Raw genomic sequence first — 15,989 nt, 5'->3', positions numbered from 1 at the left:
GATCACCAACCACAGAAGACGGATCCAATTGGCACTGAGGCAACAGAACCTCTAGACTCACAAAGACTGACTTCACCATAAGGCCCACCTCAGGGGTTGTACAGATACTGAGACCACTCAACACAGAGCTCTGAATGTATCACCCTGGACAAAGCAGAAGTCTTCCACACACACAAAAAAAACAAACAAACAAAAAAAAAAGAAAAAGAAAAAAGAAAAAACACCACCGGGAGAGTAATGATCCTGAGCAAAGCCTAGAACTGATCCCATGACAGTATACTCCAAGGACGGAGAATCCCCATAGCTCATAGGGCAAGTGAATTCCGTTTCGAATGACCCCAATATTTACTGTGCCAGGGCAGAGGGAAAAAACAAAAATGCAAAAACCACAAAACCTTGGATATTTATATATATATAAATATATATATATTTATATATATATTACCTTCATTTATTATTGTTATTATTAATTTTATTTACCTAGCTATTTTGGTCGATTTCTTGGTTCGGATGTGATTACTGAAATTGTTGTCCCCAATTATTCTTTTTTTTTTTTGTGTGTGTGTGTGTGTGTTTCTATTCTTTTTTATTATTTTTTTTTTATTTTTTATTTTTTTCCTTTCTTTTCTTTCGTTATGTGCTACAACCATGTCTCTTATTTCAAGACCATGGCGAGTTGTTTTTGTTTTTTTTTGTTGTTCATATGTTTGTTTGTTTTTGTTTGTATTTTTTTATCAGTTTTTTGTGGTGCTTATCGATATAACTGGAGTCCTCACTGGATATTTGACACTTCTTTTGGTACTGATGGGGTGTTTCACCTTCTTTTTCTCCTACATTATCCAAATCGACGAGGAGAACCTCTAGAAGGATTCTGCCCATTTTTGGGATAGTAGACTCTTACCCCAGTTTACTCATTTTCTCCTTTTCAGGCAAAACCACCTAACTTGAACTGCTAGCCCTGCCCCCACTTAGAGGGGGAAATAAGGGAGGCACCAAGACCAAACTGATGCAAGACTACTAAGTAGTAGGTCAGATACAGAGGGGATCACATATTCTAGCCACCCTGGGGGTGAGGGAAGAAGAAATGGGAGGTAGGACAAAAACGGAGGTGGAGGGAGGACAATTTAGGGATGGGAATCCCCCCTGATTTTATGTAAATATGTACCTAGAATATTATTGTCAACATTATGTAAGCCACTATGATCAAAATAAAAATTAAAAAAAAATACTATGCCTCTAATGTTTAAGGAGTTACGTAAGTTTGATGGCATTAGATTGCCTTGTGTGCTGTTAAGAAATAGTATAATGTGCTACAATCTGGGGACTTGAGGGAACAAGTAATTGCACATGGATTCTGTTTTATTTATCTTAACTTTCTTTGGTGAAAGTTCAAAGTTAAGATATCAGCAAGGGGACTTCTTCAGATAATTATGTTATGGGTGATTGTCCTTCCACTGTAACTTTACCTTATCCTCTTTCTTTGCATCTTTTGTTCTCATAATTCATAATAAAAAAAAAAGAAAAAAAAAACTTCAAAAAAAAAAGAAATATCTCCATAAAAAATTTTCATATTGAAATCAAATCTTTAGTCTTTATTTTTCCATTTAGTATGTGTTAAAAAAGAGGTAGTCTTATATGGCATATATAGCCCAAACCCTATATTATAATAGGAAAAGTAGGGGATTGTCTTATACACCCAGTTGTCATATGCTGGAAAATACAGTAGCTATAACAGAAGATATTTTTCAACCTTTTCTAACAAAATGAATAAAATAAGAGGTAATCATACTAAGCAAAATCAGTCACAAATAGAAAGACAGATATTGGAGATTGTCACACATTTGTAAATTACTCTTTTATTTTGGGGGCCATAGCCTGTTATGCTCAGGAGTTACTTCTGGCTTTATGCTCAGAAATCATTACTGGTGTTGCTTGGAGACCATATGGAGTGCCAGAGATCCAATACAGATTAGCCACATGCAAGACAAGCTTGCTACCTGTTATGCTATCTCTCTAGCCCCCATATGTAAGCTACTAATGAATGAGCAAAAGAGAATTAATTGATGAAACACAAAGTGAACTCTTAGACTTGCTGGACAAAATAGTGGTTTCCAGAAGAAAAGGGAGTGGAGGGCAGGAAGAATAGAAGAGATGCAAGCTAAGCTTCTAGGTCTCTGGGACTCCAGTGATTCTTAAGTTGTTTCTGTTGAGCTTATTATAGACTTCTTTTTTCATCTGTTCCCATTCTTTGAGTAATTTTTCATTGTTTGATCATTTGCTTTAAGGCTTTTTTCCAATTTCTTCTGCTGTATGGAATTGTTATTCATCTCACCTTCCAGTGTACTAATTCTATCCTCAGCTGCTGTTAACCCGTGGGAGAAAGCTCAACCATGTTTTTCTTCAATTCATCTACTGAATTTTTCAGACCTGTTATTTGACCTGAAATTTCAGTTTGGAGTTTTCTGATTTCTATCTTCATATTCTCTTGATTCTTATTAGTGTTCTCTTCTATACTTTCTTTGAGTTCTTTGAACATCTTCCATATTGCAACTCTAAACTCCTTATATGAGAGACTGACTAGTTGGTTGGTCATGTTCAAGTCATCAGAGTTGCCATTGTCATTCTCTATGTCTGGCACTGGCCTGCATTGTTTTCCCATTGTCACACTTGTATTGTGGGTTTTTCTACATGTTGTGGTTGTATTCATTGGCTAAATGATGTGCATGGCTGGGAAGCAAAGCAGAGCGGCTGTGCTCCTCTGGCTCCACCCTTTCTGGGCTTGTAAACTCACCTCCAGGGAAGGCTCCAGGGAAGGCAAGACCTCCTCAGATGAGCCACACACAGGATGAAATCTGGCTGAAAATGGAGCAAAGCACAGAAGACAGGCAGATAGGGGTGCTGGCATCTGAGTTCCAGCAGAGTTCAGTGGTTTCCCCTTTCTGGGCATGTAAGCTCAGCTCCAGGGAAGGCTTCAGGGAAGGCGAGCCATCTGCAGATGAGCCACACACAGGATAAAATCAAGCCAAAAATGGAGCACAGCACAGAAGACAGGCAGATAGGGTGCTGGCATCTGAGTTCCAGCAGAGTTCAGCCTCCAGCACAGTTCTTAGTGTGAATTTTTTCTTCTTGTTTCAATTGCATTCTTTCGTTAGAAAGAGCAAAGGCCGCTTAGAGAAGCGGAGCAGCCATGCTCTGCTGGAACCTCTTTTTGACCCATTTCCAAGAGGTTCAAGGGACAGGACAGGAGACAGACACACACAGACAGCACTCACAATTTCTCACTGTCGGGCCCCACTGGGCAGGCATAGTTTCGTAGATTTTTCCCAGCCTGACATCACAAACAGAGGACCTGACTTCTGCAGATTATATAATATATAATTATATATATAATAGATTATGGCCAGTTTTTATGTTGTGAATCAGTTCCTTGGTGTGCCCGCCCTTGAATGAGCCTCTGGGAGAGCGAGTTTTCTGGAGCCTCTTTTTGGCCCACTCCCAAGAGATTCAAGTGACAGGACAGGAGACAGACTCACACAGGTAGCACTCACAATTTCTCACGGTTGAGCCCTGCTCACAAGCTAAGTTTCTAAAATTCACTAATATACTGGTGTTTGACCTGAAAACTCTGTGGTGGCACTGGGATGGATCAGATCAAGTCTTTGCCCTGACAAAGCACTGGCAGCTGCATCCACACTCCACAACCACCATGTAAACTGCACAACTTGACTGCTTTACAATTCATCTGAGAAGAGATGCAAGTCAAGCTTGTTGAAGCTTGGCCCATAAGACTGAAACTCAACTATACTCAATTATCTATAATTTATCAAATTCCTCAATACTGAAAGTTCAGTAGCAAATTAGATAGAAAGATAGCCTAGTAGCTAACTAAACTCAATAAGCAAATGAAATAACACAGAAGGCTCAACTAACAACAACAAACTACCAACAAATTTACTAGCAAAAATCTCAATAAATCCTCAGACAATGGATTTTTGTGATATATAACAATTTCAACAAATTTTCTTTGAGTAGACTTTTTTAAATGATTGCACTTACCATTTTGTTATAAAAAGCAATATGAGATAAACTATTTTTGTCTGCAAAGAGGGAAGAATTGGGGGGAGTTGGAAACATGTCATATTGGTGACAAGCCTTTTAAAATTAAAAAATAGTCAATAAGTGAGGTTATGGATATGTTAATTAATATAATCTTGATAGGGGAAAATCGAATATATATGTAACATATGCATATTTACATATGAACATATAATTATTGAATACTTGGGTATCTTAAAACATTATTTGTCAATTTTACTTAAAAATAAAACAATTAAGGTAGTGTCATATCTTAGAACATTCTCTGTCTTAGACTTTTTTAGCTTCATTTCTATATTTTAATTTTTTTCACAATTCACTCTACCAAGTTTATGAACAATTCTACACAGTAAGACATTTTGTAATCTTATTCAGCTTCACAGTTGTCAAATCTAAATTTTTAAACTATAATATTTTTATTTAATCACAATGATTACAGACATGTTTATAATTGAGTTTCAGTCATAAAAAAGTACACCCCCCTTAACCAATGCAACCTTTATGCCAACAATGCACCTCCTTCTCCATCCCCCTCCTGCTGCCTGTCTTTGAGACAGGCATTCTACTTCTCTCACTCACTACCATTGTCATGATAGTTGTTAATGTAGCTATTTCTCTACCTTCCCTAACCACTCTTTGTGGTAAGCTTTTATATCATGGGCTAGTCCTTATGGTCCTCATCTTTATTATCTCTGAGTATTATTATGATACTGTCTTTTATTTTTTTTAAACCCCATACATGAGTGAGACTACTCTGTGTCTATCTCTCTCTGACCCATTTTACTCAACACAATAGTTTACATGTACATCCATAAATAGGAAGATTTCATGACTTATTTTTTCCTGACAGCTGCATAGTATTCTATTGTGTATATGTACCACAGTTTCTTTAGTCACCCATCTGTTGTCAGGCATCTGGATTGTTTCCAGATTCTGGCTCTTGTAAATAGAGCTGCTGTGAACAAAAGCATGCAAAGGGACTTTTTTGTATTGTGCTTTTATATTCTTTGTGTAAATCCCTAGGAGTGGTATTGCTGGATCATATGGAAGCTCAATTACCAGTTTTTTGAGAAATCTCCATAATTTTTTTCAGAAAGATTGAACTAGACATCATTCACACCAGCAGTGAATGAGAGTTCCTATCTCCCAACATCCCCACCAGCACAGACTGTTATTGTTCTTTGTGATGTGTGCCAGTCTCTGTGGCATGGGATGGTACCTCGTTGTTTTAATTTGCATTTTCCAGATGACCAGTGATGTGGAGCAATCTTTCATGTGTCTTTTGGACATCTGTATTTTATCTCTGAGGAAATGTCTGTTAATTTCTTCTCCCCATTTTTTTGATGGGGTTAGCTAATTGTCTCTTGTGAAGCCCTGTCAGTATCTTGTATAGCTCTAGATATTAGCCCCTTATAAGATGGGTATTGGTTGGAATAGTTTCTCCCATTCTGTGGGGGCCATTGTATCCTAGTTTTCATTGAGGTGCAGAAACTTCTGTTTAATGTAGTGCCATTTGTTTATCTTCACTCCCACTTGTTTAGATATTAGTGGTTTTTCTTTGAAGATACCTTTAGTCTCAAGGTAATGGAGTGTTTTACTTATGTTTTCTTTTATATACCTTATGGTTCAGTGTCTAATAACAAGATCTTCAATCCATTTTTATTTGACCTTGGGGCATGGTGTTAGATGAAGGTTCAAATTCCCTTTTTTGCACGTGACTAGCCAGTTGTCCCAATATCACTTGTTGAAGAAGCTTTCCTTGTTCTATTTTGCATTTCTTGCCCCATTATCAAAGATTAATTGATTCTATGTTTAGGGAATAATCTCTGAATAATCAAGTCTATTTCATTGTTCTGAGGGTCTGCTTTATTACAATGTCATACTGTTTTAATGAATATTTCTTTATAATACAATTTAAATTTGGCAAAAGTGATGCCTCTCAATTTTTTCCCAAGGGTTGCTTTAGCTACACATGGGTGTTTATTGTTCCAAATAAATTTCAGGAGTGTTTAATCCACTTCTTTGAAGAATATCATAGATATCCTTAAAGGACTTTAAAAAAGGGGGTGGGCTGGAGAGATATTACTGTGGTAGGGCATTTCCCTTGTAGGCAGCTGATCCAGGACAAAAGGTGGTTCTATTGCCAGCATCCTATATGGTCCCTCTATACTTCCAGGAGTGACTTCTGAGTGCAAAGCCAGTAGTAACGCCTGATCAAACCAAACCAAACAAAATAAAATGGACTAGCATAAAATCTGTACAATGCTTTGGGGGAGTATTGCTATTTTATTTATGTTAATCCTCCTAATCCATGAACAGGATATGTGTGTATATTTCATTGTATCCTGTTTTATTCCTTGAAGCATTGTTTTGTAGTTTTCTTTTTTCCCATTATTATCTTTATTTAAGCACCATGATTAGCAACATGTTTGTGTTAGATTTTAGTTATAAAAAGAACACCCTCCTTCACCAGTGCAACTTTGTAGTTCTCTTTGTATAGGTCCTTCACATCTTTAGTTAACTCCAAGGTATTTGATTACTGTGGCACTAACTATTATGAATAGGATTATTTTTAAATATCCATTTTTTCTCCATTATTATTTGTGTGTAAAAAGACCATTGGTTTTTGCATGTTAATTTTTTTGTTTGTTTTCAGGTCGCACCTGGCAACGCTCAAGGTTTTTCCTGGCTCTGCTCTCAGAAATTGCCCCTGGCAGGCGCAGGGGACCTTATGGGATGCTGGGATTCAAAGCACTGTCAGTCCTGGGTCTGCTGGGTGCAAGACACCTTATTGCTGTGCTATCTCTCTGGCCTCTGCATGTTAATTTTGTAGGCTGCCACTTTTGATAAAAATCTATTGTTTCTAAAATCTTTTTTATAGAGCCTTTAGGGTTTTCTAAATATAGCATCATATCATCTGCAAAATATGAGAGGGTGGCAGCCTTTTCTTGTATCAGATTTAGAGATAAAGCTTGTAGTTTTTCTCCATTGAGTATATTATTTGCTATGGCTTGAGGTAAATGGCCTTGACTATATTGAGAAAAGTTTCTTCCATTTCCATCTTGTTGAGAATTTTTATTAAGAATGGGTGTTGACCCTGAACATTGACATAAAGACCTGGCACAGGCCTCAGAAGAATGGGCATTCTCCATTCACCCCTGATCTAGAGAAGACATCTACAAAACACCCAAGGTTGTATATAACACCACCTGGAGGCATTCCTCTACCAGGGAAGACCCTACAGCTGCTCTGACATCGATCTACTCAAAAGAGACTTCCCTTAACACTGAGAAGACTTAACAAGAACAATGACCTGCTTACTAGACAGGGCTTTCTGCATTCCCCTTTCATGTTGAGGTGAAACGAGAAGACACTCCACATCATGAATTCAATGTAGGATATGCAGATTCCAGAATCTTTAATACAGAAACATGATACCAACAACAGAGACTGTGTGAAAAGTGCGTTGGAACTATGGACAATGTCGTGGATCGGACGATAACTTGCCTGAAGCCTAGAGTTGGTCTTATGCCAGGAAACTTGAGGAGTAGGGTCTCTTTGTTTAGGCCAAGGTTATTCCTTTCCATGTCTCATATTTTGGTGGGCCTATGCAAACAATTGCCACTCTAACACCGTTTTTACTGTGCTCCTTTGACTCTAATCCTTAAAACGCACCCACTTAAAACTTGAGGTTAACTTAAGCTAATATGCATGTACATGGAAATGTAAAAAATACTATGCCTCTAATATTTAAGGAGTTACGTAAGTTTTATGGCTTTAGATTGCCTTGTGTGCTGTTAAGAAATGTTATAATGTGCTACAATCTGGGGACTTGAGGGACAAAGTAATTGCACATGGATTCTGTTTTATATATCTTAACGTTCTTTGGCTGAAAGTTCAAAGTTAAGATATTAGCAAGGGGACTTCTTCTGAGAATTATGTTATGGGTGATTGTCCTTCCACTGTAACTTTACCTTGTCCTCTTTCTTTGCATCTTTTGTTCTCATAATTCAAAATAAAAAAATTTAAAAAAAGAAGGGGCATACCTCAATACCTTAATAATGACACAGCTCATGAAATTAAAAAATGATCACAAAAGGAACCAAAAATAGGGAGACAGAAGGAAATAATAAAGCTTAGAGCAGAAATCAATGAAGTGGAAACACAAAAAACAATCTGAAAGATCAACGAAATCAGAAGTTGGTTCTTTGAAAAAGTAAACAAGATTGATAGACCATTGACAAAACTCAGAAATAGAGAGAAACTTGATGACTCAAATTAAAAAAGAAAAGGGGGATCACTACAGATACTGCAGAGATTCAAAGGATAATCAGAGACTACTTTGAGAAACATTATGCCACCAAATAGGAGAATTTGAAAGAAATGGATAAATTTCTGTACTCCTATAACCTTCCTTGGTTGAATAAGGAGGATGTAGTATATCTAAACACCCCCACTACCATTAAGGAAATTAAAATGGTAATCAAATATCTGCCCAAAAACAAAAACCCAGGCCCACATAGATTCACTAATGAGTTCTTTCAAACCTCTCAAGAGGAACTACTAACAATCCTGGCCAGACTAATTCATGAAATTAAAAAAATTGGGAATATTTCCAAATAGCTTTTATGAAACAAACATCACCATGATATCAAAACCAGACAGAGATGCTGCCAAAAAAGAAAATTACAGACCAATATTCCTGATGAACTCAGATATGAAGGTTATCTACAAAATCTTGAAAAATAGGATTCAATGCCTCATCATGAAGATCATTCACTATGATCAAGCAGGTATCATCCCAGGAATGCAAGGATGGTTTAACATTCCTAAATCTATCAGCATAATACACAATATCAAAGACAAGGAAAAAAATCACATCATCATATCAATAGACGCAGAGAAAGCATTTGATAAGGTCTAACACCCATTCTTGATCAAAACTATCAGCAAGATGGGAATAAAAGGAACCTTTATCAATTCTGTTAAGGCCATGTACCACAAGCCAATGGCAAATATTATACTCAATGGAGAAAAAACAAAAGCCTTTTCTCTAAATTCTGGTATAAGACATGGCTGTCCTCTCTCACCACTGCTATTCAACATAATACTGGAAGTACTTGCTATAGCAATCAAGCAAGAAAAAGATATCAAGGGAATCCAGATAGGAAAGGAAGAAGTCAAGCTCTCATTGTTTGAAGATGACATGATACTCTACTTAGAAAAACCTTAAGGACTCTACTAAAAAGCTTCTAGAAACAATAAACTCATATAGCAAGGTGGTAGGCAACAGAATTAACACAAAAAAATCAATGGCCTTTTTATACACCAATAATGATAGGGAAGATATGAACATTAAGAAAACAACCCCATTCACAATAGTGCCACAAAAACTCAAATAATTGGAGTCAACTTGACTAAAGACATGAAGGACCTATTAAAAGAAAACTATAAAACACTGTTTCAAGAAATAAGATAGGACATTAGGAAATTGAAACATATATCCTGCTCATGGTTTGGCAGGATTAATATCATCAAAATGGCAATACTCCCTAAAGCATTGTACAGATATAATGTGATTCCTCTAAAGATACTGTTGACATTCTTCTAAGAAGTGGATCAAACACTTATGAAGTTCATTTGGAGCAATAAACACCGTCGAATAGCCAAAGTAATCCTTGGGAAAAGAAATATGGGAGGCATTACTTTCCCCAACTTTAAACTGCATTACAAACAATTATTATCAAAACAGCATGGTACTGGAATAAAAAAGGCCCTCAGATCAGTGGAGTAGGCTTGAGTACTCAGAGAATGTTCCCCAGATATAGAATCACCTAATTTTTGATATAGGAGCAAGAAACCCAAAATAGAGCAAGAAAAACCTCTTCAACAGGTGGTGTTGGCACAACTGGTTAGCCACTTGAAAAAAAGTGAGCTCAGACCCCCAGCTAACATCATGTACAAAGATCAAATCCAAATGGATTAAAGACCTGGATATCAGACCTGAAACCATAGGTATATAGAACAACACTTAGGTAAAACACTCTGTGACATTGAGACTAAAGCTATCTTTAAGGAGAAAATAGCACTCTCCAAATAAGTGGAAATAGACGTGAACAGATGAGAATATATTAAGCTGAGAAGCTTCTGCACTTCAAAGTAAATAGTGCCCAGGATACAAGAGCCACTCACTGAGTGGGAGAAACTATTTACTCAATACCCATCAGATAAGGGACTAATATCCAAAATATACAGGGTACTGACAGAACTATACAAGAAAATAACATCTAATCCCATCCAAAAAAAATGGGGAGAAGAAATGGACAGATAATTTGACAAAAAAAAAGAAAGAAATACATTGTCAAAAGACACATGAAAAAATGCTCTACATCACTAATCATCTGAGAGATGCAAATCAAAACAACTATGAGTTACCATCTCATGCCATTAGAGATTGGCACACATCACAAAGAATAAGAACAAGTAGTGCTGGTGGGGATGTGGAGAGAAAGGAACTTTTTTTAACTGCTGGTGGGAATGCCATCTAGTCCAACCTTTATGGAAAGCGATATGGAGATTCCTTCAAAAACTGAAAATTGAGCTCCCATACGATCCTGCTTTCCACTCCTAGGGATATACCTTAAGAACACAAAAATACAATACAAAAATCCTTTCCTCACGCCTATATTCATTGCTATGCTATTTACAAGAGCCAGACTCTGGAAACAACCAAGATGCTCTTCAAACGATGAATGGCTAAAGAAACTCTGATACATATACACAATTGAATATTATGTAGTCATCAGGAGAGATGAAGTCATGAAATTTTCCCATACATGTATGTACATGGAGTCTATTATGCTGAGTGAATTGAGTCAGAGGGAGAGCAATAGACACAAAATAATTTCACTCATTTATGGGTTTAAAAAAATTTATGCAATAATCCTCAAAAATATCCTCACAAAAAGTGGTGAGTGCAGTTAGAGAAATAACTACACTGAGAACTATCCTAACAATGTGAATGAATGAGGGAAGTAGACAGCCTGTCTAGAGAACAGGTGGGGGTGGGGTGGGCAGGAGGGATATTTGTGACACTGGTGGTGAGAAAGTTGCACCGGTGAAGGGGTTGTTCTTTACATGACTGAAACCCAAACACAATCATATTTGTAATCAAGGTGTTTAAATAAAGATAAAAATGTTTACAATTGTCTAAAAGCAGTGTAACAAGTTAAATTTCCATTAAAATTAGATCCCCCCCCAAAAAAGAATGGGTGTTGAACCTCATCAAATGTTTTCTCTGCATCTATTAATATGTTTGTATGGTTTTTTAATTCTGTCTTTTGTTGATATGGTGTATTATGTTGTTTAATTTACATATATATTTTTAATTTTTATTTTGATCATATTGGCTTACATATCTTTCACAGTAGTATTTTAGGTACATATTAACATTGAATCAGGGGAATATCCATCACCAAATTTTTCCTCCCCCATCCCCGTTCCCTTCCTGCAACCCATATACACCATTACCCTTGGGCTGCTAGAGTAGGTGGTCCCCTCTTTGTCTAGCTTACTATTAGTGATCATATATCTGTTTGGTCCTGGTACCCTCCCTTGTTTCCCCCTCTATTTGAGAGGGGAGCTAGATAATTCAAAATATGTGGTTTTGTTTGAAGGAAAGAAAAGCAATAGAATGGGGTAAATAAATAAATAAGAAAAAAATTAACCAAATAAGCTAAAAATGGGTGGAGTCCTTCTAGAGGCTTGCAACGTCAGTTTGAGAGAGGACATAACAAAGGTAATTGAAACACCACGACAATACAGAAAGAAATATCAAATTAAATATCCAGTGATCACTACAGCAATAAAGACAAGCACCACACAATAGTCTCGGTTCTGAGTGCAAAAAAGAAAGAAAAAGAGAAAGTAAAATAAAAATGGAGACATCGACTTCACTATCTACACCAAAATAAAGAAGTTAAAAAAAATCAATCAATCAAATAATATATATGTATAAAATGATTATTTCGTGCTTTTCTTTTTCTTTTCCTCCTGTAATTTATGTATATTAAACCGTCTTTGCATCTATGGAATGAAACCTACTTGGTCATGCTGTTATGACCTACTTGATGAGGCATTGGTTCCTATTTGCTAGGATTTTGTTCAGAATCTTTGCATCTGTGTTCATCAGGGATATTAGTCTGTATTTTCTTTATTTTGCAGCATCTCTGTTTGTTTTTGGTATCAGGCTGATGTTAGCTTCATAAGAACTATTTGGGAGTATTTTTATTTCTTCAGTTTTTGGAAGAACCTAAAAGGGATTGGTAGTAGGTCCTCTTGAAAGGTTTAAAAGAATTTGTTAGTGAATCCATCTGGACCTGGGCTTTTGTTTTGAGAAGACTTTTGATTACCATTTTAATTTCCTCAATAGTGATGAGTCTGTTTAGATATGCGAGGTTATCCTGGTTCAACTGTGCAAGATTATAAATTCTTCCAAGAATTTATCTATTTTTTCCAGCTTCTTTTGTTTGTGGCATAGAGATTCTCAAAGTTTATGATTACCATTTGAGTATCTATAGTGATCTCCCCCTTTTATTTCTAATTAGGTTTATTAAGTTTCTCTCTTTCCCTTTCTTTGTGAGTTTTGCTAGTGGTTTATCATTGTGTTTATTTTTCAAGACAAATTCTTGCTTTCATATGCCTTTAGGTATTTTTTTTTATTTCCACTTCATTAATTTCTCCTCTAAGCTTTGCTATTTCTTTCTGCCTACATATTTTTGGCTCCTTTTGGTGACCACTTTCTAATTTTATAAGCTGTGTCATTAAGTTATTTATGTAAGCCTGATTTCTTAAAGTTATAAATTTTCTCAGTACTACTTTTGCTGTGTCCCACAATTCTGATAATTTTTGTCTTCTTTCGCATTTGTTTACAGATATATATATATGTAAATCTTCTGATTTCCTCTTTGCATTCATCACTGACCCACTAGTTGTTCATAATGAGTTGTCTAATTTCCAAGTGTTAAAGTTTTTTCTTTGTGTCTGTAAATCTCTTCTAATTTCAGTGCATGGTAATCTGAGAAGATGGTTTGTACAATTCCTATTCTCTTGGTTTTATGAAGGTATTTTTTGGTATATGTTGGGGGGGTTTGGTCACACCCAGCAAAGCTCAGGGGTTACTCCTGTCTCTACACTCATAAATAGCTCCTGGCAGGCTCAGGGGATCATATGGGATGTTTGGATTCGAAACACCATCCTTCTACATGCAAGGCAAACACCTTACCATGCTCTCTCTGGTTCTATACAAAAGTATGTTTTATGGGCCAGTATGTGGTCTATCCTGCAGAATGACCAATGTGCATTGGAGAAAAATATGTATCCAGTTTTCTGGGGATGGGAAACCATATATATATACATACACTAGTCCACCTTCTTTCATTTCTCCTTTCAGAGATAGTGTATATTGTTGTTAGGTTTTAGTCTGGTTTTAGTCTGTTGACCAAGGGGTGACAGGGCAGTGTTGAGACCTCCCACTATTATTATGTTACTATTTTTTCAGGTTTATCAAAAATTGAATTAAATATTTTGCTAGATCCTCATTGGGTATGTATACATTTAGGAGTGTTAATTCTTTTTTGTTTTACATATCCCTTGATTATTATAAAATGTCTATGTCTATCCCTATAACTTTTAAGTCTAAAGTTTGTGTCATCTGATATTAATACAGCCACTCCACTCCACCTTTTTTTTTCCCCCACTGCTGTGCTATCTCTCCAGCCCCCTACACTACATAGTTCTCCAGGCACCCACCACCAAGAATGATCCAGAGCAAGCCCTGAGCACCACTGGGAATGGCCCAAAAAACAATAAATAAAATAAGCATACTTTCGGGGCCTGCGAGGTGGCGCTAGAGGTAAGGTGTCTGCCTTGCAAGCGCTAGCCAAGGAAGGACAACAGTTAGATCCCATGGCATCTCATATGGTCCCCCCAAGCCAGGGACGATTTCTGAGCACTTAGTCAGGAGTAACCCCTGAGCATCAAACGAGTGTGGCCCGAAAAGCCAAAAAAAAAAAAAAAGCATACTTTTATAACGAAATAATAAGCCTATAAATAAGTTTGACAATAGATATAATTACAGGCCGTAGAGATAGCATGGAGGTAGGGCATTTGCCTTGCATGCAGAAGGACGGAGGTTTGAATCCCGCATCCCATATGGTCCTCCAAGCCTGCCAGGAGCGATTTCGTTTTTTTTTTTTAATTTATTTAAACACCTTAATAACTACATGATTCTGTTTGGGTTTCAGTCATGTAAAGAACACCACCCATCATCAGTGCAACATTCCCATCACCAATGTCCCAAGTCTCCCTCCTCCCCACCCGACCCCCGCCTGTACTCTAGACAGGCTCTCCATTTTCCTCATACATTGTCATTATTAGGACAGTTCAAAATGTAGTTATTTCCCTAACTAAACTCATCAATCTTTGTGGTGAGCTTCCTGAGGTGAGCTGGAACTTCCAGCTCGTTTCTCTTTTGTGTCTGAAAATTATTATTACAAGGGTGTCTTTATTTTTCTTAAAACCCATAGATGAGTGAGACCATTCTGCGTTTCTCTCTCTCTCTGACTTATTTCACTCAGCATAATAGATTCCGTGTACATCCATGTATAAGAAAATTTCATGACTTCATCTCTCCTGACAGCTGCATAATATTCCATTGTGTATATGTACCACAGTTTCTTTAGCCATTCGTCTGTTGAAGGGCATCTTGGTTGTTTCCAGAGTCTTGCTATGGTAAATAGTGCTGCAATGAATATAGGTGTAAGGAAGGGGTTTTTGTATTGTATTTTTGTGTTCCTAGGGTATATTCCTAGGAGTAGTATAGCTGGATCGTATGGGAGCTCGATTTCCAGTTTTTGGAGGAATCTCCATATTGCTTTCCATAAAGGTTGAACTAGACGGCATTCCCACCAGCAGTGGATAAGAGTTCCTTTCACTCCACATCACCCTCCAACACTGTTTATTCTCATTCTTTGTGATGTGTGCCATTCTCTGGGGTGTGAGGTGGTATCTCATCGTTGTTTTGATTTGCATCTCCATGATGATTAGTGATGTGGAACATTTTTTCATGTGTCTTTTGGCCATGTGTATTTCTTCTTTGTCAAAGTGTCTGTTCATTTCTTCTCCCCATTTTTTGATGGACTTAGATGTTTTTTTCTTGTAAAGTTCTGTCAGTGCCTTGTAAATTTTGGAGATTAGCCCCTTATCTGATGGGTATTGGGTGAATAGTTTCTCCCACTCAGTGGGTGTCTCTTGTATCCTGGGCACTATTTCCTTTGAGGTGCAGAAGCTTCTCAGCTTAATATATTCCCATTTGTTAATCTCTGCTTTCACTTGCTTGGAGAGTGCAGTTTCCTCCTTGAAGATGCCTGTAGCCTCAATGTCCTGGAGTGTTTTGCCTATGTGCTATTCTATATATCTTATGGTTTGGGGGCTGATATCGAGGTCTTTAATCCATTTGGATTTTACCTTCATACATGATGTTAGCTGGGGGTCTAAGTTCAATTTTTTGCAAGTGGCTATCCAATTGTGCCAACACCACTTGTTGAAGAGGCTTTCCCTGCTCCATTTAGGATTTCCTAATCCTTTATCAAAAATTAGGTGATTGTATGTCTGGGGAACATTTTCTGAGTATTCAAGCCTATTCCACGGATCTGAGGACCTGTCCTTATTCTAATACCATGCTGCTTTGATAACTATTGCTTTGTAGTACAGTTTAAAGTTGGGGAAAGTAATTCCTCCCATATTCTTTTTCCCAATGATTGCTTTAGCTATTCGAGGGTGTTTAATGTTCCAAATGAATTTCAAAAGTGTCTGATTCACTTCTTTGAAGAATG

Source organism: Suncus etruscus, chromosome 18 (genome assembly GCF_024139225.1).
Source record: "Suncus etruscus isolate mSunEtr1 chromosome 18, mSunEtr1.pri.cur, whole genome shotgun sequence".
In the NCBI taxonomy this organism is placed as follows: domain Eukaryota; kingdom Metazoa; phylum Chordata; class Mammalia; order Eulipotyphla; family Soricidae; genus Suncus; species Suncus etruscus.
Note: the sequence above shows the minus strand (reverse complement) of the source record.